The sequence below is a fragment of the Cloeon dipterum genome, chromosome 3, assembly GCF_949628265.1.
Source record: "Cloeon dipterum chromosome 3, ieCloDipt1.1, whole genome shotgun sequence".
Taxonomy (NCBI): domain Eukaryota; kingdom Metazoa; phylum Arthropoda; class Insecta; order Ephemeroptera; family Baetidae; genus Cloeon; species Cloeon dipterum.
Genome location: NC_088788.1, coordinates 5,909,203 through 5,934,752, shown reverse-complemented (window position 1 = coordinate 5,934,752; position 25,550 = coordinate 5,909,203). Strand labels below are relative to the sequence as shown.

The 25,550-nt window shown below is 35.9% G+C and overlaps 1 long non-coding RNA gene across 1 annotated transcript; it reads right to left on the bottom strand.

The window, feature by feature from the left end:
- Positions 1–928: 928 nt before the first annotated feature.
- Positions 929–4,772, bottom strand: LOC135939847 (uncharacterized). Its single transcript, XR_010574785.1, has 4 exons — positions 4,644–4,772; positions 3,897–3,972; positions 3,338–3,417; positions 929–1,395 (listed from the first exon to the last, which is right to left on the bottom strand). It is a non-coding gene; the product is annotated as an uncharacterized LOC135939847 (long non-coding RNA).
- Between the last annotated feature and the right edge of the window lie 20,778 nt (positions 4,773–25,550).

The following is a 25,550-nucleotide window of genomic DNA, read 5'->3' as shown; positions in this document are numbered from 1 at the left end:
AAAATCTTCCGTCGGGCTTCGTGTGGAAGAGGTTGTATTGCCTGCTCGTCCTCAAATGGAATATCGCTCTGCGGTGATTCTCAGTTTAAATATTGGAGTAAGGAGAAATATCTTCATGCCTGAAATTGTTACATTTTCGGGATATTTGTTGCACGAGGCATACATTTTTTTCTCCTCTTTCTTCTTTGCAGTTGATCAATTGATAAATTGCATGACTGTCGTAAATAAGTAAAATATTCCCAATTTATATTTAACTGCACAGTTAAAAGTAGCAAAAATTAACAATATGAATGAATTTCTGAATTTCAACAATCATTAATTATTTGCCATATTTAATTTATGAATTTGACATGTTTGCAATTGTTCGGACAGCACTAGATGATACTATAATGTTGTACCGAATGATTAACGCTAAAATGTACAATTATTCCAAATCTTGTTTCTAAAACCTTCCGTTCAGAGTGTATTTATAGATAGTTTTCAAGCTGTAATCGACGAAATGGATGGCATTTATAATTATTTGACTAATTTAACATGTCCCATGATACACTATCCAAAGCAGTTTTTAAATTCTGATTCGTGTTCTGATTCGCTGTTTATGTGGAATTTCATGCAATAAGTATTAACTTTCACATAAACAGAGCGCATTATCAATTACAACTTAGTCATGAGTAATCTAGATGATTAATCCCGCCAAGAAAAAAGATAGCGAAAAGATATCCGAAAGATATCCGTTTCGGATAGTCGGATATCCGTAATGGATATCCGAAGGATATGCTTTCGGATATACGGACGCCTGTACATTTGGATATCCTTCGGTATAACTGTCCTAAATTTGTCGGATTTTGGATAGTCTAATTTTTGGGCCACACTGGCATGAAATTGAATACCCATCTAAAACAGATCTAAAAATAATTAAGAAGTGACGAAAAGATATCCGCTAACGGATACAATTCGGATATCCGTAATGGATATCCGGCGGATATCTTTTGGATATACCGAGACCTGTACACCAGGATATCCTTCTCGGTATGACTGTCCATAAACTGTCCAATTTTGGACAGGCGATATTTCTGGGCAAATTTGTAAAATTTTGGGAAAAATATGGTTTACTGTAAATTAAAATTTTTTATAGTTTTTATTTTAATTTTATTTGAGTAAAAACTTACATATTGGCTTTTACAAGAATGTTGAATTTGATGGTGGTCAATGGAATGGCGGTCGTTATCAGGGTCGTGGCCTTCATTGGGACGGAAATAGTCGTCATCCAAAGAGGGAAGGTGATGCAAATGAGGTGGAGGATTGACCAGGCAGCAGATGACTCGATACTTCCCAATTTTAGAGAGAACTTCCTCGTCCGAGTCACTCAGAATGTTCTGGAGCTATTTGGCACACCTGAAACAAAATTTGAGCGTTATCAGTAATAGTTAAGCTGTTTTGGGGAACAGCATTAAATGGGTCCTGTTTATAGGATATTTGGTAGTAAATAAAATTAAATTTAAAGTAAGCAGTTCAAAATCAAAATACACATTTCATTTTTATTTAAGTTTGAGTGTTTTTTGGGAGACTTTAGATTTTGAAAAATATTGCAAGCATTAATTTTAAAAATTGAAGAAAAACATTTTATCTTGACAGATTCTACAATAAATATTTTGCTTGTCAATGTAGAAATCTAATGAGCAAACTTAATTCAAAAATTAGATTCAAAACGTTGCATTCTTTAACTTTAAAAATGTCATGTACACCCTACTTTGAATATTTAATGAACAATTTTCTAGGCAATTCTTGCTTACAATATAAAAAAACTTTGGATATACCATGGCCCCTTGTATGTGTTTGTGAAAGATTAAAAAATATAAGTTGACAAAGAAAAGCTACAAAATTAAGAATGTTATAATTTTCTTCTTCTCTCATCTTCGATTTATATTATTTAAAGCCTGATATGAGGGTTCCCTCAATGGCGGCGCACTTCTATCGTATTCATTCCACTTTTTCTTATTTTTGTCTGCTTCTTGCGCAACTCCTCGGTCTTTACGGTGTCAGCTGCCTTGGGCTCCTGAGCAGCCTCCTTGCCCTTCTCTTCGCTCTCATCCTTGGCGGGGTTGACAGCCTCCTCTTCCACCTTTGCCTTTGGCTCAGGCTTGGTGACGGCGACGACGAAAGCTGCATAGTGGGCTCTTCCACAGGCTTAAACAGTGCGTCTGGCCTGACAGGAGCGACCTCAGGCGCGGCAGCGTCCTCTTCCTCCTCTTCCTTCTTTTCCTCGAGTTTGGGCTCGGCATGTGGCTCTGACGCCTCTTTGTTGACGGGGGCAGATGTCAACTCTATGACCTCAGCCTTCTTGGATTCCACCCCAATTGTCTCCTCAGCCTTCTCTTCCGCGTTTTCGGCGGTGGCAGTGACTGCGACGAGGGTCGCGGGCTGCACGGTCACCCCTGCCAGCCTCCTTGGTCTCCTCAGGCCTTTTCTCGGCGTCATCGTCCTGCATGGGGGCCTCCTCAAGTCCTTCTTGACCTCTCCAGCGGCGGCCACCGTCTACTGGGTTGCCTCCTGCTCTTCCTTAGCGACAGCCTTTTGTCCTTGCGTGAGGAGCTTATGGAGCAGAAGCTGAACCTTTCCTTTTAAGGCTTATTTAAGGGGCTGGACGAGGAGGCCTTCCTCCTAGGTGCTCCTCCACGGGAACGGCCTCTCCACCCTCTTGGCATTGACCACTGGAGCTGCACCCTTCTCTACATCACCATTGTCTTTCAGTTATCCTGGACGTGTCTGTTGTGGGGCGTGGTGCTATTCAGCGCTTGGTTCTCTTTGTTGTCCACGATCTTCTCGACCAGCTCAGTGCTATCGATGGCCATCTCACCCTTCTTTGGTTTGGACGTGATGTCTACGGAAAGTTTGCTCTGTCCCATATCCCATACCCATGGTTAGTGCTGCTGCTTCTCGCTTTCGCGAATCTCTAATAACTATCTGTCTGCCGACCACTCTTGCTTCTTAATTTGCCACTCAGTGGTTGTCTGTTTGTGCTTTTATTGGCAAAGGTCAAGTTTAAACTACCCTGGATTAAACTGATTGGCTAAAATTGGAACACTCCTAAATGGGCAGCATTTAATTTTCTTAATTCCAATATAATTGTAATAATTTTCAAATTCTTATTGGTCAGCAACAGCAAGTATTATATTGAATACTAAAAAATCTCAACTTAGTTTGTCAAGAAAAGCAACGCGCATTATTAAACAATAATTAGTGAACAATCCTTTTCAATGCAGTCAACTCTCACAAAATTTAATGTTCCAAATAAATAAAATTACCATAATTAAGAGTTCCAAATAAATAAAATTACCATAATTAAGAGGCTGCATAGTCCATTTCAACATTCCAGAGGCCAAACACTCATCAAAATCCACTAAAGCAGCCACATTCCTGCAAAAAATAATGATCCTTAGAAAAATTCCACCTCTTGAAACGAGAAAACATTAACTACAAAGTACACTACATGCGTATACATTTTAAAAAAAATATGAAAGTCAAATAAAACCGATAAAAATATGAGGAATTAGGCATTAATACATAAATTAACTCTAATGAGCAAAAATAATGTACAAGTAATTTTAGAGAGGAGATGCAACAGCAACGAATGATATTTATTAGAAAATTCCATCACCCTTTAAAATACCTGAAAAAGTTTATTAAAAACACAGAAATTGATTTTGGAAAACTCTCCGACCAACGACCATCTGACTGATAGACTAGCGACTAGCCTGCTATCGACTCAATGGAAAGTTTACAAAAATGTGGACAATTTTTTCTACTCCTATTTTTAAAAAAATATTTTATGAAGTTCATAAGATTATGGAATTAACGGGTTTAGAAATTAATTATGTAGCTTGTTTTATTTTTACCTGATATTTCTCTTCTTGTAAGACTTTCCCGAGGAAGACTCACTCGCTGTTTTTTCGTATCAAACTCCTAGGAGAACTGAAAGAAAAAACGGAAAAAACGAGCAATCAGCAACAGTTAGGCAACAGAAAACAAAGAAGGACTACGGGTAAAACTTAAAACGACCAAAGAAATAATTATAATTATGTCTAGTTAAGACAGCAAAAATGATTTTAAGTTAAAGGCGAAGCAGGGTGATAGTAAGGTGTACTGTGATTGTTTTCATAAATACATAAACGACTAAAATAATAATGCAAAAATAGATTAACTGTTATTAGATAAATCACATGCATAAATTTACTTATTTGCTATGTATGTATGTACTTTTTAAATTTATTGAGACTTTGCGGAGCAATATGATACATAACTTGCATTAATTATATGTATATATATTACATAAATACATGGGGGGAGTTAGGCGGACGCAAAATCGGCTGCAAAGGGCTCTACGCAAGTACAAACATATTACAATATTACGCACGCGCGGCACGCATTATTATTCATACATATGTACATAATAATTCATTTAAAAATATTGCCATAAGCAATATCATTCAAATTTCCATGTGTTAATTATTATGTAGTGTACATAATTGCTTAGTATTACAACAGAATTGTCTTAAGAAAAGGCAGAAAAGCTATGCGAATGCACAATAAAACACTATGCATGTAATATTACACGATTATTAATGAAATTAATACACACTTACATGTCCGATGGGTAGAAATGTACTCCAGAGACACTCCATAAATTTGCATCGAGTCAACTCCATTTTAAATTCGATGAACGCGAACCGGCACCACACAAAACACTATTCAATTACGAAGTCTGTTGTCCATTGTCCAATGGATGCAGAATGCGAGCGAATGCATACGCACTCTGCTGCTGCGAGTGCCTTAGTCGTCTGCGCTGGTGCGCTGTTGCCATTTCACACTGTGCGCTTGTGGATTGGAATGAAGTGAAGCCAGCCTGCGCGCGAAGCTGGCAACTCTGATTGAGCGGGCGTGTATGCGTTGTGTGCGGTTTGGTGCGGTTGCAGAACGAAAAATAATGCATCTCATCCGCACGCGTTTCATGCGGAGCATGACTTTGAATTAAACGCGCTTTTGCGGCATGTAGCTCTGAATGAGTCGCGTGCGCTAATCTTAAAGTTCTCCTTACTTTTTTCTTCTCATTTCATACGAGTAGAAATATTATTTAAAATTATAGGAAACACGATAGTTGAGATTATTATATAAAATATATTAGCAAGAGGACAAAAAGGCAATCTTCGTCAATTCAAAATGAAATTATGTAAATAATATAATTATATTTTCTTAGATTTTTAAAAAAAATATTTAATTATTTAAAATGCATGCGAAAGCCGTGTACTTGAAATTTTATTTTTCATTTCAAATTCTTAATTTTAAAAAGTTTGTACTTTTGCTGAAAAAAATAAGGGAATAACGTGTCATAATTTTTTTTATAAAATTTTTCTAAGTTCATCGTCCGCTATTGGATATCCGATGGATATCCATCAGATAACCAATTTGAGATACAAATATTTTTGATTAAAAATACTAAAAATGACGAAATAAAGCATTTTTAATTTTGTGCAAAATGTTATCCAAAATTAGTCACAATTTGGACTTGTCCGCCATTGGATATCCGATTGATATCCATCAGATATCCAATTTGGGATACAAATATTTTTGGTTAAAAATACCAAATGACGGAAAAAGAGCATTTTTAATGTTGTGCAAAATGCTATCCAAAAATGGTCAAAATTTGGATGACGAGAATCCGTCACTTGTCTTTCGAGGATATCCAAAAGATATGCAAAATCCTATCCGAATTGGATAAACGCGTTTTAAAGGGTGATCCGACAATTTGTCAGCATTGGGGGTTGAAGGGAGTTAAAATGTAGGTCATCAGGAAACCTAAATCAACTCTAACTCAAACTTTGAAATTTTGGACAGTTATCCGCGGATATCCGATTTCTTGGCGGGATTATTCAAAAATTTGCCTTTTATCTAGAATTACGTTGCAACCTTCGCGTACGCCCAGGCATTAATTCGGGCCCAGGAGCAGAGAACTCCCCAGTAATTACCCTCCCGGTGAAGTTGTGCCCTTTCAGGATTATTTCAGACACCACCAACTTTAATTAGTTCCCAAAGTTGGTAATGGAAAAGATTTTAATTTACGTTAAAAGAATTACTTCTCAGAACATAAAATGAATATAATATTTAAATTAGAAAATGAAATTTAATTCACCAGTTGCATAAACCCTAAGTGTTCGAAGCCGCCAACAGATGGCGCCACCGTAGACTTTCGATTTTAAGGCACTTCCGCTGCGATTTCAGACTCAATCTAGCTACTGTGCATTCTTCAATTAATTTGCTATTTTTTGACGTGCTGAAAACCAAAATCGGTTCAGCCAATCGCCGTAAAATCGTGAAAAACTATTTTTTGAAATAAAAAAATCTTTTCCAACGTTTCTACGGCGAATGGCTGAACCGATTTTGGTTTTCAGCACGTCAAAAAACAGCAAATTAATTAAAAAAAGCAAAATAGCTAGATTGAGTCTGAAATCGCAGCAAAAATGCCCTAAAACCACTTAAAACAAAATTTTTAAGAAAGTCTGTGGTTGCGCCATCTGTTGGTGGCTTCAATAACTAAGGGTTTATGCAACTGGTCAATTGAGATAAAACATGTATTTAAGAAGAGCGTAGTTTCTTTAATTATTATTAGGGTAAAACAATGAAAGAGGCCGGTTTGTGTACTTAACAAACTAAACTGGAACTCTTAACGATACAGCGAAATTATATTGTGTGTAATTAAAATGAAAAGTTTCCCTCAAAATTATTGACTCTTTGGCGAACACTATTTAAATAATTGAAATACAAATAGGAACGGAGTAAACGATCGAATTGGACTTTTCTTCGGAATTAATTACTTGAAAAGAAAAGAATAGAAATTAATCTCAGTGAAAAATTGTCTCACCACTCACTCTGCCAAACTAGTGATGTTAAGTCTGTGGACACCTCCCACACTTGCCCGTTGTAACGTGTGGAACAATAACTCTCAAGTGATTCGAGGGATATTTTGTAGAACGTTATAGAGTGAAAAGGAAGGAAATCATGGCCGAAAACATGTGAGTGAGTAATAGTTTCACCACAATTTACATTGAGTAAATAATCAAACATTCTTACGAAATGTAATACAGATGGTCGAGGATTAAGTACAATAGTTTTGGCTTTTCTTTTGTTACCCAAAAACATAACTTTTATTGTGCAATGAAACTATTCTTACACTAAGAGCATTAAGCAATTTCGAATGCAATCCTGTATTTGTACAATAAGGGAAATTTACAGCATGATTCGCACTTGCACAATGACCATATGAACATAATTATGACTCAATAGTTTCATTTCAATCGACCAATTTTATTAAACCTTAGTGCTTGAGGCCGCCAACAGATGGCACCACTGTACACTTTCTTCGGTATTTAGTTTTAAGGCACTTTCGCTGCGATTTCAGAACAGTTATAGCTACTGTGCATTCTGAACTTAAAATTCTTTCTTTTGACGTGCTGAAAAACAAAATCAGTCCAGCCATTCGCCGTAGAAACGCAAGAAAAATTTTTTATTTAAAAACAAAAAATAGTTTTTTTTACGATTCTACGACGATTGGCTTAACCGATTTTGATTTTTCGAACGTCAAAAGAAAGCATATTGGGTGCAAACCACACAGTAGCAGAATTGAGCCTGAAATCGCTGCGGAAGTGCCTTGAAAATAAATTTAATACGAAAGTATACGGTGGCGCCTTCTGTTTGCGGCTTCGAATATTAAAGGTTTATACAACTAGTCATTTGCATACTTTTTCTCTACAACACCGAACAAATATTACACCCATCCACTAATAAATATAAATTAATCATGATAATTAACTTAAAACTCTACCTTCCCAATAAATCTTCGAATCATTGCTCTTGGTACGATATAAATGTATTATTTTATTTTACAAATTGCAACCAAATTTTCCGATCAGTGCATATTGCGAAAATTTTACCAAGGAATTAATAGCATTAATATTACCAGTTTATACATTATTTATTCATCTTGAGGAAATTTTATGCATATCTACAAATTTGATGGTAAATTAATTAAATTGACATTGCATTTTAGCATTGAATAAAATACAATGCTTTGATACAGCAGGAAGAAAATCTTCAGTGCAGTTAATAGAGTTCATTCTAACTGCACAACCTTGATGGAAGTCTGACAAGGGCGATATCTGCGGTTTTTGTACCTGAATGTAAGACAGCAATTAAAGTTGCATGTTCCTGAAGAAACGGTCAAGTCAACCCTATGACATCGGATTGTACAAATGTATATCTTCCGAATATCCATTGATATCTGGATACCTTTATACGATGTCCAATTTTTTGCTGGGTGGCTTTTAAAATAAATTAACATCTTTCCAACTGCACAAAAAAATAGATAGCGGCTATCTCTATTCTTTTCTAAAAAAACCTTTCTCTAGTTGGGCACCCTGTACTTGCCCTCATTGATGACCCAGCTGTATTAATTATTCCAGGTGATAAATATTTAGGTCTGATCAGTGTTGTAAAAAATTTTACCAAAGAATTAAAAACAACAATAATTTTACTTGTATCTATATATAAATCTTTTAATCATCTGTGAGGAATATTGATGTATCGTCATATCGAATAATTATAAGGCAGGCAAAGTAATTAAAATGACATTGAATTGGCTTTGATATAAATACATGGAAGAAAGCTTACTATACTCAATACACGAGTTCTTATTCTATTGCTACATAGTGGAAAGTCTTACAAAAAGAGCGGAATTTGCGGTTTTTGTACCTGACTTTAAGACAGCAATCAAAGTCGCATTCTGTATTAAAAACAGTCAGGTCAGCATCTTCGTTAGTGCGTTTTGGGAGAAGGGTACGAACATGATGTAAAATTTTTGTCTCATAGATCAAATTAGTAGAATGCTCCTTGTTCCAATGCTTTTCAACATCAGGATACCGACATTGGCACATGAGGCAGTAACCAGTTCCAACTCCTTCGTCAATCACTTCCTCACTAATTCCGCATCCATGGTTTCCAAGGCGATGCTTGTAGAAAACACCGAGGCATGTTTCGCATTTTGCCAGCTCTAGAGTGAATACGCCGGCAGGTGCCATGAAGTTCAAGCCTGCTTCGAAGCTGTAAATTGTGTAGCACTTTGACTCTTCCCCAGCATTGTTTTTGTGGAAGTCACTCATATGAGGCGACAAGCACTCGTAGTGTTCCTCGCAAATTGCACAGAAGCCCCGATCATCGAAGACTGGTGGTCCACTCCTGTTTTTGCCAATGAATTTGGATTTCTGAGCAAAATCTTCTGCAAAATACAAACAATCTTGTGAGCGAGAAAAACCTGACTGCATATAAAATATTTCGCCGGCATCCATTTTTAGTGCGCGGTATAAATTAAGTAAAAATAAAGGTAGTGACACTCAGTATATATTTGAAAACTTACCAAAATATTTCTTGGCTCCTCCGTTTTGAATTGTACTGGATGATTGACCAAACATCTTGGGGAGATCTGACGAGTGGATTTGAGCAAATGAATTTTTACTGTAGAGTGGAAAAAATCTTTTCAATGAAAAGAATGAACAGAATTTTACATTGGAATCTATATATAATTCCTCATTCCTCGCTAGCATTCCAGTAAAAAATGGAATTTATCTTGGACGCCCTTTACTAGATTTTATACACCTCGAAATATTAAGCATTGATTAAATACATTCCTCCAAATGCAATTAACTGTAATTAAAAATATTATATGCCAAATGTAATAATTATTTTTCTAAAATGTCCCATATAGATATATCATTATTACAAGACAATATAACTATCATTGGAAGTTTCATCAAATTTTAAAACATAATATTTTACGAATTGAGATAATTATAAGCACATGAACTGTTATTTGAAATTTACCTGCTTATGTGGTAGAGCAGAAAACGCAAAGAGGGTAAATCGTCGCCTTTCTTTGAAAATCTTCCGTCGGGCTTCGTGTGCAAGAGGTTCTATTGACTGCTCATCCATAAATGGAATATCGCTCTGCGCTGATTCTCAACTTAAATATTGGAGAAATAACTTATTCATGCCAGAAATTGTTAAATTTTCGGGATATTTGCTGCACGAGGCATACATTTTTTCCGCTCTTTCTACTTCGTAGTTGATCAATTGATAGATTGCTTGATTTTCGTTAATAAATAAAAATGTTCCCATTTTTTAGCTGCATAGTCAAAAATTGCTAATTTTAACAATATGAATGAATTTCTAAATTTAAAAATGTTTAATTGTTTGCCGTGTTTAATTTATGAATTTGACATGTTTGCAATTGTTCGGACGGCACTAGATGATACTCCAAAGCAGTTTCTAAATTCTGATTCTTGTTCTGTCTTATTGTATGAAATTTCAAATACACAGCGCATGATTCACACTTCTTGTACAATGACCTCATGAATATGACTGTCTAATTTCATCTCAATCGACCAGTTGTATTAAACCTTAGTGTTCGAGACCGCCGACAGATAGCACCACTGTAAACTTTCTTCAAAATTTAGTTTTAAGGCACTTCCGCTGCGATTTCAGAACAGTTATAGCTACTGTACATTCTTCACTTAATATGCTTTAATATGACGTGCTGAAAAACAAAATCGGTCCAGCCATTCGCCGTAGAAACGTTGGAAAAGATTTTTAATTGAAAAACTACAAAAAATAGTATTTTTTACGATTCTACGACGATTGGCTTAACCGATTTTGATTTTTCGAACGTCAAAAGAAAGCATATTGGGTGCAAACTACACAGGAGCAGGATTGAGCCGGAAATCGCTGCGGAAACGCCTTGAAAAATAAATTTAATACGAAAGTATACGGTGGAGCCATCTGTTGGCGGCTTCGAACACTAAAGGTTTATACAACTTGTCATTTGCATTAATTTTTCTCTTCAAGACCGAAAAAATAATACGCCCATCAACTAATAAATAGAAATTAATCATGATAATTAATTTAAAACTCTACCTTCCCAATGAATCTTCGAATCATTGCTCTAGGAATGAAATAAATATATCATATTATTTAAGAAATTCCAATCAAATTTTCCGATCAGTGCATATTGCAAAAATTTTACCAAGGAATAAAAAGCATAAATATTACTAGTTTATACATTATTTATTCATCTTGAGGAAAATTTATGTATATCTACAAATTGGATGGAAAATTAATTAAATTTACATCGCATTTTAGCATTGAATAAAATACAACGCTTTGATACAGCAGGAAGAAAAATCTTCAGTGCAGTTAGAGTTCATTTTAACTGCACAACCTCGATCTGAGTCTGACAAGGGCGATATCTGCGGTTTTTGTACCTGAATTTAAGACAGCAACTAAAGTTGCATGTTCCTGAAGAAACGGTCAAGTCAACATCTTCATTTGTATTTCTTGGGAGAAGGGTTATGAAGGTTCGCAGTGACATTTTTGTCTCATATGTCAAATTAAACCTATGCACATTGATCCAATGGTGTAAAACATCACGTACACGGCATTGGCACATCAGACAGTATTCTCTTCCATGTCCTTCGTCAATCAAGCGATAAGCATTACCACATCCATGGTTGTGAAGGCGGTGCTTGTAGAAAACTCCGCCGCATGGCTCGCATTTTGCCAGCTCGTGATGGACAAAAACACCGATTGGTGCAACGATTCGAATGTCTTCGAAATATTTAATCATGTAGCATTTTTCCGATGCATAAGCACTGTTTCTGTGAAATGATACAATATGATCCCATAAATACTGGACGGGATTCTCACACATTACACAAAAACCCTCGTATTTTGAAACCTCTTTTTGGGTCTTTTCGTCGTTCAAACTGGCTTTCAGAGCAACACCTTCTGAAAAATGCAAACAATCTTAAGAGAGAAGATAAAAAACCTAATCAAATATTTCTCAGCAGCCATTAAGTGGCAAATCATTAAGCAAATATTTAAAGATAATGTCACTCAGTATATTTGTAAGCATACCGGAACATCTCTTGATTCCTCTCTTTTCAATGGTATCTGTTGATGCAGGAAACATCTTGGGGGAAATCTGTCGAGTTGTTTTGTGCAAATGCCTGTAGAATGGAATACAAAATTTGAATGCAAACAAGGAATAAAAATTTACACAAGAATCTAAACTTCCCCGCTAGCATTCCTAACACATGTAACATAATTTAAATTCATTTCAACATCCTTTGCGGGATTTTTTGCTTCTCAGAATATTTAAAAATTCAGTTTAACTTAGTGTCTAGCATTGTTTCAGTACAATACACTGTTAGCAAATGCAAACATAAATAAAGGTAACGGCAAATTTAATATTCAGTATCCTGAAATGACGAATTTAAAATAGTTTAATTTAATAATCACAAGACAATATTCTATTTCTTAAATTGGCAGCTTCATCAAATTATCAAACAGATGATCCATCAACAAACTATATTAGCAATAAATTTACCTGCGAACGCAATTGAGAAGAAAATGCGCAGATATCAATCGTTCTTTCTTTGATAATCTTCCGTCAGGCTACGAGTGCAAGGTAACAATGACTGCACGTCCTCAAATTTAATGGAATTTTTTCTCTGGACTGCTTTCCATTATAGAATCGTATCCCCAGCGTTCATGTATAGGGAGAAATAACTTCATACCAGAAATTGTTAAATTTCATGAATAACTGTTGAGAAGATTCAATATTTTGTGCTCTCTGTAGTTAACCTATGTATGGTTAAATTGTTTTTTTTAATAAATTAAAATATTTCCCATATTTTTAACTGCACGAAAAAGTAGATAGCGGTTATTCTTTTCTTAAAACCTTTCTCTCTAGTTTTGCGCCCTGTAATTGCCCTTAAATGACAACCCAGCTATACTGATTGCTCCAGGAGATGAATATTTAGGCCTGATGAGAGTGTTGCAAAATATTTTAGGAAGGAATAAAAAATAATAATTTATTTCGAAAGTACAAGGTTGCGCTGACCAAGCCCTTTAACTCAATATCAGCCAAGTCAATGTAGAAGAAACCCCGTCCAAGGGACACAAAGGTTCATGGCTACCACTCTCACAATGTCTTCTACTATTTGGTGATTTCACGGATTACGCCTGCAGTGCGGTGTGGCGTCTTGAGTCCTGATTATTTTCCAGCAGGCGCTTTGGCTGCTTCGGTAGGCCCGATCAGTGCATATTGCCAAAAATTTTACCAAGGAATAAATAATACTGGTTCATACATTTTTTATTCATCTTAAGGAAAATTGGTTTATATTTATAAATTGGATGGAAAATTAATTAAATTGACATTGCATTTTAGCATTGATTAAAGTACACCGCTTTGATATAGTAGGAAGAAAAAACTTCTAACTTTAATTGCATGATTTTTTTATTCTAACTGTACAACCTCGATGGAAGTCTGACAATGGTGATATCTGCGGTTTTTGTACCTGAATTTAAGACAGCAATTATTGTTGCATGTTCCTACAGAAACGGCGAAGTCAAAATCTTCATTTGTATTTCTTGGGAGAAGGGTTATGGTGGTTCGCTGTAAAACTTTCGTCTGATATATCAAATTAAACTTATGCACATTGATCCAATGGTCTAAAATATCATGTACACGAAATTGGCACATCAGACAGTACTCATTTCCATTTCCTTCGTCAATCAAGCGATGAGCATTACCACATCCATGGTTTCGAAGGCGGTGCTTGTAGAAAACACCGCCGCATGGCTCGCATTTTGCCAGCTCGTGGTTGATATAAACGCCGAATGGTGCTAAGATTCTAATGCCTCCGAAGTGGTCAATATTGTAGCATTTTTCCGATGCTACGATTTTTTTTCCTTTGTGAGTCATATGTTTTTTCCCATGAGTATCTATACTCTCGTAGTGTGTCTCACACATTACACAAAAACCCTCTTTTTGGGTCTTTTCGTCGTTCAAACTGGCTGTCAGAGCAACACCTTCTGAAAAATGCAAACAATCTTAAGAGAGAAGATAAAAAAACCTAATCAAATATTTTGCAGCAGCCATTAATTGGCAAATCATAAGTAAATATTTAGAGATAATGTCACTCAGTATATTTGTAAGCATACCGGAACATCTCTTGATTCCTCTCTTTTCAATGGTATCTGTGGATGCAGCAAACATCTTGGGGGAAATTTGTCGAGTTGGTTTGTGCGAATGCCTGTAGAATGGAATGAATGAAAATTTCAATGCAAACAATGAATAAAAATTTACACAAGAATCTAAACTTCCCCGCTAGCATTCCTAACATGTGTAAAATAATTAAAATTCATTTCAATGCCCTTTTGGGGATTTTATACTTCTCAAAATATTTAAAAAAATTCAGTTCACTTAATTTTTAGCATGGTTTCATTACAATCCTCTGTTAGCAACTGCAATCCAAACTTAATTTTTCAGTATCCAGATATGACCAATTTAAGATAGTTGTTAATCACAAGACAATATTGTATTACTTTAATTGGCAGCTACACCCTAATTTCAAACGGATCCTTGAACAAACTGAAATTGAAGCGAATAATACGCACATATATTTGTTTTAAATTTACCTGTTAACGCAATTGGGTAGAAAACGCACTGAGGTCAAAAATCCTCTATTTGAAAATCTTCCTTCAGGCTGTGAGTGCAAGTTAATAATGATTGCACACCCTCAATTGCTGGAATATTTCTATGCAATGTTTTCCATTGAAGGATTCGGTCCCGAGCGTACAAGTATGACTGTAACTTCATACCAGAAATTTTTAGAATATTTTTTGCGCGAAGTGGTGTTTTTCTACGCTCTTTTTAGTTCAGTAACGGTTAAATTGCATGATTTAATAAGAGAAACTATTTCCCATCTTTCCAACGGCGGAGCTACAAAATTTTTGCCATTTAATTTGGTTTTTCTGCCCGCAGAACATCTTCTTTTGATCTCGAATATTGTTTTAACACAAGATTTTTGTTTTGAAACTTTGGACTTTGATTAAATTCAGATATTAAGTTTTTCGAGATTCTTAAAACTTTCCAAAGAAAAACGAAATAATGGAGGCTCAGAAGAACTTCCAATTCAATGATCGATATTGATACCAAAGTACATTACATTATCAAGATCTAGATTTCGATCACACTCACACGAATTGAGTTAAGAATATTTCACATTCTTAGATTATAAATCAGGAAATAAGTTTCACGCTATCATAATTTATCTTTTTACCTGTTCCAAAAATCAAATACACAATTTTGAACAATTAATATAGTTATCATTTTGCTGCTTTTTCCTCGCTTTTAAAGAGTCATACATACAAATAAATTCGAAGATAAAACGGAAAACATAAAATTTAAACCAGATTTAATTCATTTTGTAATTTTCTAGGTTTTTTGATCAATGCCAAATATTAAATAAATTAAATTTTTGGTATTTTATTTTTAAAAGTAATATTTTTTCACACATAATCAGCTGAAACGATATTTCCAAGTCATCGCTAAATAGTGGTTCGGGATCTGTAATTTGTACTTATTGAGTAAGTCCGTGCATTGCAAATTTGTTTAAAGACAAAATTTCATTAAATCTTTTATCCGAAAATGGACGTGTAAGAACTTCATACCCGGCATAAAGCACCTAAATATTATATATAAAACTCTAAAATATTTTAGGTTTTGTTTTGCGTATAAGCAAATAATTTGTCAGGTTGAAGAACGACCTCAATGCACCCACTTTAAACTCGAAAATGATATTTTTGGAAAGACAAAGGCGTATTATAAAAAGTCACACAGAGCAGTTATGTTTAGAAATTAATATCGTGGCTGCGGCAGCGCTGGTTTTGTGGGCAAATGTCTATATTTCGCCTCTTTCGCAGAGCCATTGTTTTAGCTGCTTTCCCATCATAATCTGGCACGCCGTTATACACTCGACAGCAGTCACACATTTTGCTATCTCGAAAAAAAAACACACACACACATGAGAGAGCATTCCTGCCGAATCTCTCATAGCACAACTTCATTATTATTTCGGCCTAATGTGCGTGTTTAGTTATTTTTTTTCTTTTCTCTCCATCGGGGTCGTGAGAAGTTTGCGCCATATCCACGCCACGCCGCAGAATATGTGTGAATCCACTTTTCGTGAAGTGCACGCGACTCAATTTGATTTTTTTTTTGTATGCCTTTCATAACGCACGCCGGCTTTTTACTTATTTTCGCCGTATAGTTTCTCGCGCCGCGCACTTTACTGACAGCTCACGACAAAAGATTCACACAAGCAGCGCGTGTTGGGAAAATTTCGGATTCACGACGAGCGCAAAAAAATGTCGACTTATTGTGTACGGTGTCGTTAGCGCAAAACATTATTATCTTTCACAGTAATTAGCCTGTCAAGGAGCTATTTATTTTTGCAAAGTCGGCAAATGATAATAAAAAAATTTAAGATGTAAAATAAATAAGGAAAAAATCATTTTGTCCATATTATTTGAAAATTTTTAAAAATGAAGTGCAAAAAATTATTTGGAGTTTTTATTGATTTTTTGCAAGAATTTCGTGCATTGTTTAATGTTTTTGTTCCACCTGCAAAATACTGTCCTTTTTAGCATTTGCTTAAAATTATATTTCCGGTCTCCATTACTTTTTCCGTATAATTTCTTTGCGAAAATTAAAAAGAGTTTATTTAATCCATTTTTTAGATTTCAATCGTTGCGCACGAATCATTAAATTTTAAGCCATTGAACCATGATAAGCTTTTAAATCAGCTTAAAATTTAAAAGACTTTTAGATCCATTGTAGACGTGTAGTTTTTATTTAATAATTTTAAGGATTATTTCGATGCAATTCATTGAGTCAATTTCCAGAGAAGAAAATATTACTGCTAATTTCAAACATTTAAAAATTTTGATCTCGCATGTTAGAAAAACTAACGCTTTGTTGGCTTTGGTTTTGATGCGAGAAGCTTTAAAAAAGCCATCTTCAGGTTCAGGTGTAATTTTTTTATAGAAAAAGCTCCCAATTTATATTTAATTGAGAAATTCACAGTTCACTTCCCTTATTATAATTCTCGGTTTGCTAGAAAAAACATAAAATAGCTCGAAGTTTATTAATTTCTTGTTTTGTAAAAGTTTTCTTTAAAAAGAAATCCAATTTATCTCAATATTTTACAAGATTTCTCCTTCAAACCGCTATAGATTTTATAAGTTAAAACTAGATATTCAACAGGCTTAACTGAAATTCGTGGAAATAATATTTAAAACCGTTTCATTTTTCTTAAAACCAAAATTTAAAACAACCCATCAATCGGGTGCATCAAATTTCCCCCCAAATTTAGCAAAAACTGATTTTTGTAAATCATATTTACCAATATTTTTAAAATTCCCTCATCTAATCGCCAGAGCTGTCGAATGAAACTGCTATTGATTCACTTTACGCCAGAATTTTCAATAAATAAATTTGCAAAAGTTTCAACCAAGCAGTAAAATTGCAATTTAATTTTAAGTTTCCTGTGTCATTCATCTGGAACGAAAATCAATCTCTAAAACTTTTTACTTCTTTCAATCCAATTATCGGAAGGCAGAGAGGCTGTTTGTCACTTTGTCATAAATGTTCGCTCCTTGAAGCAGGCACTTCTTGCCATTTGCGCCAAACAATATAGCTGCGCTTGTCTCCCTGTGGTGCTCACTCATTTTGGTTTGGTTCGGTTCGTTCACGGTGCCACAAAATATTTCCCATTGTTCGAGAGCACGTTCCCCGTGTGTCTGAACAGGAAAGACCATAAATTGCGTTTCAACCCGTTGTCGGCGGCAGCGGCGGCGGCGGCGTCGGGACGAGAGCTTCAGCAGGGCGCGGCCTAATAATATTTTTAACAACATATGCAGCGTGTACGCTGTGTCTTGATTTTCGAGTCCACTGACAGCCCCCCGATAAATCCGCACTGATCGACATACAGAATACGTATTGGGCAAAATGAAGACGTCAAGCGGGCATTTGACAATTTCTGTCACTAATTATCCGCGATGACCTGCACGTTATTGAAACGTTTTATTTTCCATTCGGCTGCTTGCCGGGCTGAGCACACAATTTATGACTTTCGGATCGCGCTCCATAAATATCAAGCGTATTAAATGCAACCATATTTATCTGCCGCCGCGCTGCTGCTGCTGCTGCTCTACTGTGTTATTGTTATTTTTATTGGCCTCCGCTGCTGATGCCCAGATAAACGGGTTTGGAACTCTCTCTGTGTGTATGTATCCATTTATTGTTGACTCATTTTGATTTACGGGCCGTGCATGCATGAGGCCAATTATTTATATTTTTATTCCATTCATCTCAATCGCACGCGGCCAGCAACCCGACTTTGCTATTAGTTTTTCCCTCTGCTCCGCAGACGGACTGCTTGGTATTTATTTTTTCCTGCTTGAGATTTCAGGTTACCCTGGTATTTAAGACGGTTTATAATATTTAATTAAAATGTAAGTTGTTATTATTTATCAAATGGTTTACGAATTTTAGATGTTTGAATTCATTTCCTTCATAAAATTAAATAAATTGTTTTAAAATTTATATGCAACTTCAAGCAAACTTGAAAAGAAATATGTTAAGAATTTAAATTTGGATGATGGGCCCTTTTCTATGGTCAAAAAATATATTTAAATGATTTAAACTTCGTTTAAAAGACACTAGATATCTTATTCAGTAAAAAGCACAAGTCTAACAACTGCTATCTTCTAAAAATAAATGTATTTTATCAGTAAATCACAAAAAAGAAATAGTATAAAAATAATTAGTTTTATAGGATCTTACCTCCATTAAGAAAATTTAATTATTTGAAGACGAATGATACTGCTCGTTCTTTAGGATTCAGTTAAAGCCTAAATTGACCTAAGAAGCGCTGCAGTTTTTTGAGAAAATTGGCTGGAAGGTTACCGTGCTGTTCAAATGGTAATTACTGTCTCCTTGAAATCCGATTTAATTTCAAAACCAAGGAGTTTCCCCAATAAGTGGCATACACAATTGGGCAGATCTCGACGAGAGGAATCGGAATATGCCAAGAAAATATGTTCAAGCACTCTAAATTTTGGAGAAAATTGGCAAAATTTGAATTTTTATGGTAGGAAGGTCCTTTGTTACTATTGAAAATTGTTGGACAAATTGTTTATCGATCAATTTTGTATGGCATCCAACAATTCAAATAATTTTCAATTGTTGCCCGGAATCATTCCACTTTAAGGAGGCACAAAAATCCCATATCTTTATTTCCTCCTTTAGCATCAGTATTGCTGTTGATAAGAATAGTGTTGCGACTATAATTACAGCAAAATTGTTGTTTTTAGCAATCAAGACAAGTTGTTTTATTACAGCATTCTCATGAAAGCCACATTTAAGCAAGCAAACGTTCCCAGCGCTCGATTCATTTTTAATAAAAACAAAAATACTAGGCGAACGCACGAAAAAAGAAATAAAATCGTGGTGCCGGCTGCGTCAGCATAATAAACTACTCTCAGCAATTTCGGCAAGCAAATATAATTGCATTGTCAAAACGCATGAGAATGGAGAGCAGGCGCGAACAATGCATCGGCGGTGGCTCGAATGATTAACAATTCGAGAGGACCGGCTCGGCTTGAGCGCACAATCGAAAGCGGCCGCCGCTCTTTATGCAATTTCACATGAAAGAGCGGCGGAAATTGGGCTTTTGTCGCACTATTTGCGGCCCGAGGCGACACTTACTTCTCCCGTTAATTCAGCTCGTTACGCAGTTGTGCCAGAGTGTGGCCGGGGGCTGGCGACGCGGGCGGGGGGCGCACATGGCGCGGGGGCTGCCCCAGTCGCGCCGCGAGGGGCCCCAAGACGCCTCCGGCGAAACTGTTAATCACGAGACGTGACACCCCTTGTCAAAGCCGAATTTCTCAAACATAGTAACAAAAAATTGTAGTAAAAAAAATAAAATTAAATGCACGTTAAAAACCTTTATAGTTAACTTTGTATAAATATTAAAGATTATTTTGTAATTAACTATTAGTTTAATTTTTATAATATTTTATTATATAAACAGTTATTTTTTTCTCTAGAATCAATACAATGTTTTTTTTGTAATGTAAATTTAGATTTAATAATGAGATTTGATAAATATTTTTCACGACGTTCTGAATAGTAAACCGTGAAGTATTATAATTTGGATTTGTTCTGGCGTCTCTACATCATGAATATATTAAATTAAATAAAACGTGGCTTAAGAAGCATAAGGCACTATAGTCGCAGTTAATTGCTTTCTATAAAAATTATTAAACTGTTTTTAAATGGCACCATTTATTTGTCAAAGCCAATTAATTGCGAATCACAGCTCCCTGCAATCTAATTTTATCACTAACAAGAACCATCCTTTCAATTTAATTTAAATATATTGTTTATACCTATTCTGCGGCCAATTTTTTAGCGCATCCTTGATTCCAATTCCCATAGCAGGGCGTGTTTTTTTTTCAATTTAACGTAAAATAGCTTACAATTCCAGGGAAATTAAATTTTAAATCTTAATTTCTTAAGAAATTTTAAAACACTCACAGATTCTCTTCCCCAAATATCATTCTCAAAATTCAGTGACGAAAATCCATTTAATATCCGGAATAAAAAAAAACAAATCCTTTTGCAAATCAGAGATTCTCTTTTATTTTCGGAACTGTCCCTTTCGCTTTCTATTGCAATAGAAATAAAACTGACCAAAAGTGCCAAGTGTTATGGGCAGCTAGCTTTGATTGCCTGCATGGTGTGCTGAATCGTGCTGCCGCAGGTTGGAACTCATTCACCTCTCGGCTTGGCGCTCATTCAATTTTGGCGAAGCGGCCTCGCCCAATGAGCTGCCCCGCAACAATAACAACAATCACTCACTTGCCAAGGTCAGGTGAAATATTTGCCAACTATGCACAGCAAGGAGCCAAAGATAAAAGCAATAAAAGACGTGTTTCTCTGTTGCAAAGACTGCGTTGACGGCCGTTTGAATAAATGCCGAGTAATTTGCGAAACACGCTGCGCCAAATGAAAGCGCGAGGGAGGAATTTTTTTTTTGAAATTCTTTCGATCCCCGAGATCAAATTTTACGGCTTCGGCGGCGTCAATCTGCACACGTGGAAGATCAAAGAGGAATTCGCGGGTGCTCGTATCGGCGGATAAATAATAAAACACCTCTGCGCGTCCCCAGACTCACGGAAAACAGGTATGCGCGTACCGACTTTTATATATTTTTTATTTTGTACCCGGCGACGATTTCATTGACAGATTTATTCCTAAATTTACTGAGTTTCAAACTTAAATGTTGCATTAAGGACAACACGCGAGTGTCGATCCTTTAAAATGAAATTCATGTAAGTGTACGCGCGCGGCGTATTTGCTTTATTATATTTATTATTGCTGCCAATGAATCTCCTCTCTTTATTTCGAGTGGGTCGTAGGTGAGCCTCGCTCTTTTGCCCGCCGCGCGCCTCTGCGCGAGTGAGCGTAAAATATCTTTATTTTATTTGTACATATATCGGCTTGTATTGCGCGCATATTGTGTGTGTCCTCTCACAAAAGGTACAAACAATCACGCCCAATCCTTTGTTTTTATGGGTTTATAAAATTTTACACACTCCATCTCACCCGAGGAGCAGAAAAAAGTAAAAAAAGCCGCACCGGACACAAAATAAAAGTGCCTTAACGCTCAGTCAGATAACGCTAAATTGGAATAAAACAAGTAAAATAATAAAAAATAATAAAATAACTGAAGAACTAACAACAAATTAATTATAGAAACCGGATAGAGGATCCAATCATGAGAAGAATAATCCAGCAAAGGCACTAAAGTCACATGTTTGAATGTGAAATTGGTTTAAAAATTATAAGTCCTCAGGGTTCGAAGCTGCCAACAGATGGCGTCACCGTATACTTTCGTAATAAATTTAATCTTAAGTCATTTCCGCTGCAATTTCAGTCTCAATCCTGCCACTGTGCATTTTTCACTTATTATGCTTTATTTTTACGAGCTGAAAACCAAAATCGGTTCAGCCAATCGCTGTAGAATAATGAAAAACTATTTTTTGAAATATAAAATATTTTACAACGTTTCTTTGGCGAATGGCAGGACTGATTTTGGTTTTCAGCATGTCAAAAGAAAACGTATTAAGTGAAGAATCCACAGTTGCAGAATTTAGTCTGAAATTGCAGCGGAAGTGACTTAAAATTAAATTTCTTACGAATGTATACGGTGGCGCCTTCTGTTGGCGGCTTTGAACAAAGAGGCTCTATACAACTGGTGTCTTTTACGTTGCGTACCTTTTATTGAATTGCCAGCAGATTGTATCATTTTTTGGCTTGAATTTGGCTATTCAGCTCTTCGAAATTAATATTTTTCACGTCTCACATACTTTTCTTCGCTCTTCTTGGTTGTGCGTGCTGATTTTCGGCCTTCTGCTTCTTCAGGTGATGGTTCTCTTGCTGTTTCAAACCAAAAAATCTTTGGCCTGATATTTATATTTATAAATATATTTTTTGGCTTGTATTTACTCGATTAGGGGGACCAATTTTGGATTTTAGCTCGGCGAATGAAACATTTTAACGACAAAAATATAATATACACCAGCAGGATTTAACCCAAAACCGCATTAAAAAAGCATTCATAAAATTTTAATTTTAACGGTGGTGGCGGCTCCAAACAAAAAAAAAACATTATTAGGTCTCAATTTTTTCTGGTTTAATAATAAAAATATCAATTATGTCGTTCAAAACAAGGGATTTTTCCGCTGTTTACGTACGAAATTTGAAATAGTGCTCAAGAAGTAGCTTCAAATGGGCTAATTTTCCAAGCAACTCCCATGTCTCCACTTAAAAAGGACATTGGAGTAAATTAACAACATTTTTACCATTTGGCTTGTAAATCTTATAAATTGAAAAACACAACGTTTCTTAATTTTCCGGCTACCAGAGGTGCTTGAGGACCAACTCCGCAGCAGTGGAAGGAGGTTTATGTGTGTCGGTATGGTATATTATTCGTAATAAAATTATAATTTAATCATATTTTTTACTAAAGCACAGTAGTTTTTACGGTGGTCTGCCGGATTTCGCCTTGAATCAATACTGGAGGCAAATCAAACTCCATTGGCGTCGAGAAGAGAGCAGCGAGCGATCACGCGAATAGCGCCTATTGGTATGGTCCTTGGGCTCTTTTTCTTTCTTATGCGCGGCTGCTTTTCGTGCCAGCGCGGCGCAATCACATTTTTTACCCCATTTTATAATAAATTTAATGCCTGCCCCCAGAGATATATAGCAGAGTGGTCACTTTTCTGATTTTCACGTGCAGCGCGCGCTTTTATTGCACGAGGCAGGTGCTCGGCCACCTCTAAGGCATTCACCGAATAGTTTCTTTCCTCGCGCGCCGTGCATAATCATATTCCGATCCGATGGCGACGCGCGTTTATAGAAACAGATTTTTATATGAATTTTTTCCTCGCTCCCTGCTTTTATTCGCCTCGGAGACAGACGAATTAGACACAATAAAACACTCCCTTTGGCTCCAACACACACACAAAGCTTTCTGCTCTCCGAATATTTTTATAAATATAAATATATTTATTCATAATGCAAATGGATTCAAATCTAAATTGTAAATTCGGCGCTTCTGTCATTCGCCTCAAAGCAAGGTGAAGTGGCATTTTGCTGCAAAAAATAATTATAATAATTCCAGGAGCGGATCATTCCGCCAGACATGCACTGCCGGGCTCATTAAAAAATTATTCTTCGCCTGTCGAAAATGAAAACATATAGGGATTTTAGATATCACAGGTTTATTTCACTCAAGAATGATATTTTATTCATTATTTTTTTTAAAGCGTTCAAATTAAAATCGTATTTTGCAGCGGGAGCCAGATTTGCGATAGAATTGGTTCCCACTGCGCAGATCCAAGATGGCGTCTGAATGTGGGAAGCAATAAGGTCTCTTTGAATTGCCGTACGACTGTCAAGAGTTTGATTTTACGATCCAAAAGACACAATTGGTTAAGAGTAATGCAAATTATACGTCACAATATTGATAAAAACTGGGTTCTCTTCGCGCATTTTCACGTGACCGTTATTTCGCGCCATACTTCACCGGACGCCGTATCTGCGCGTCGCACGAATCTGGACCCCGTTGGTATTTTGAAGACTGTAGAAATTTTGACTTATCAGTTTTAAGTTATATGTATTTGAAAATAGCCATTGAAAGTTCTTTCGGAAAATAAACTGTTATTTCAGTGATTAAAAAGGTACAGTGGCATTTTGGAACATGATCATTAAGTTATCACAGGTGTTTCCTCAATATCTATTTTTTTCTTTGCATTATTAGGAGGTTTTCCCCTGAATTTTGACAGAATGAAAAATTTGACAGCTTTGATAGGAAAATAAAGACAATTATACATTTGTGTACAGTCAAATTTGGGAGTTTTTAGTCAAAAATATATACTTCAGACGTCATTTGTTTTAATTATATCACGAACGGTACAAAGGTAAGTTGACTTGCTGTCAGCAGAGAGCCAAGAAAAGTCAGTAATTATTTATTTTTAATATTTGAGTAAATGTAACATTTTAATAATTTTTATTTTGATATCCTTAGCAGGATTTAAATATTTAAATTAAATTAATAAAATTTTCTATTCGATGATTGAACAGTAATTTAAAAAGAGTAATTATTCAAACAAGGTCATTTTCGTTTAATCAAAGATATCACAGTGTTTTTAAATTCCATTTCACCAAAATAAATAATGCACGAAAAACCAGTTGATTTATCTGAACACCCAGCCGTACTGCCAGCCTGGAAATTGTGTAAACTGTTTATCATATTTTTTGCCACTCTGCACCGAACTATGTGATCAATTCTTTCACAATGCATGCTATGTTTCGGTGCCGAACGTGCGCGTGTGTGTTTTTCATTCTATATTTTTATTAGCGCTGTTTAGAGTTGCGTGCACATATTTGTTTGATATTCAGGCGAACACTACCTACCGGTTAATATCGCCTGATTCAGTGTAATGTTGTGTAGGAATGCCTGCCTGACTTTTTTTCCAACACACAACACACACACACGAGGGCTGCTGCTTCCGAACTCTATGGGATGAAAAATATTTCGAGAGCAGCGAGCGGGCCCTATAAAAAGCGGGCTGGCTGGCTGCCTGTTTACGGTGCGATTGCGTGATCAATTTCTCTTCACGTGAATAAGCCATGAACATATAATAATAATACAACTATTTGTGCTCGAATAAATATCTCGCGCGTTTTGTCTCGGAGCGATATGGAATATCGAAATCTGCACCCGACGACGGTAGCTGCCCAGCAGCGCGGCGCATTCCTCTCGCCAACAGAGGAGCAAAATCAACAACTCCGTAATGCACCGTGGAGAGCAATCCAATTGAATCTTTTCTCAGACAAATAATTTCTTCAGCATTGTTGAGATTTTTTTAGTATTGAATCAACAGCTCTCTGAAAATGATCCATTTGTAAAAGATTGAATAAAAAAATCCAGATTTAAAATTTTTTGAAATCCATTTGAGATTTTAATTTG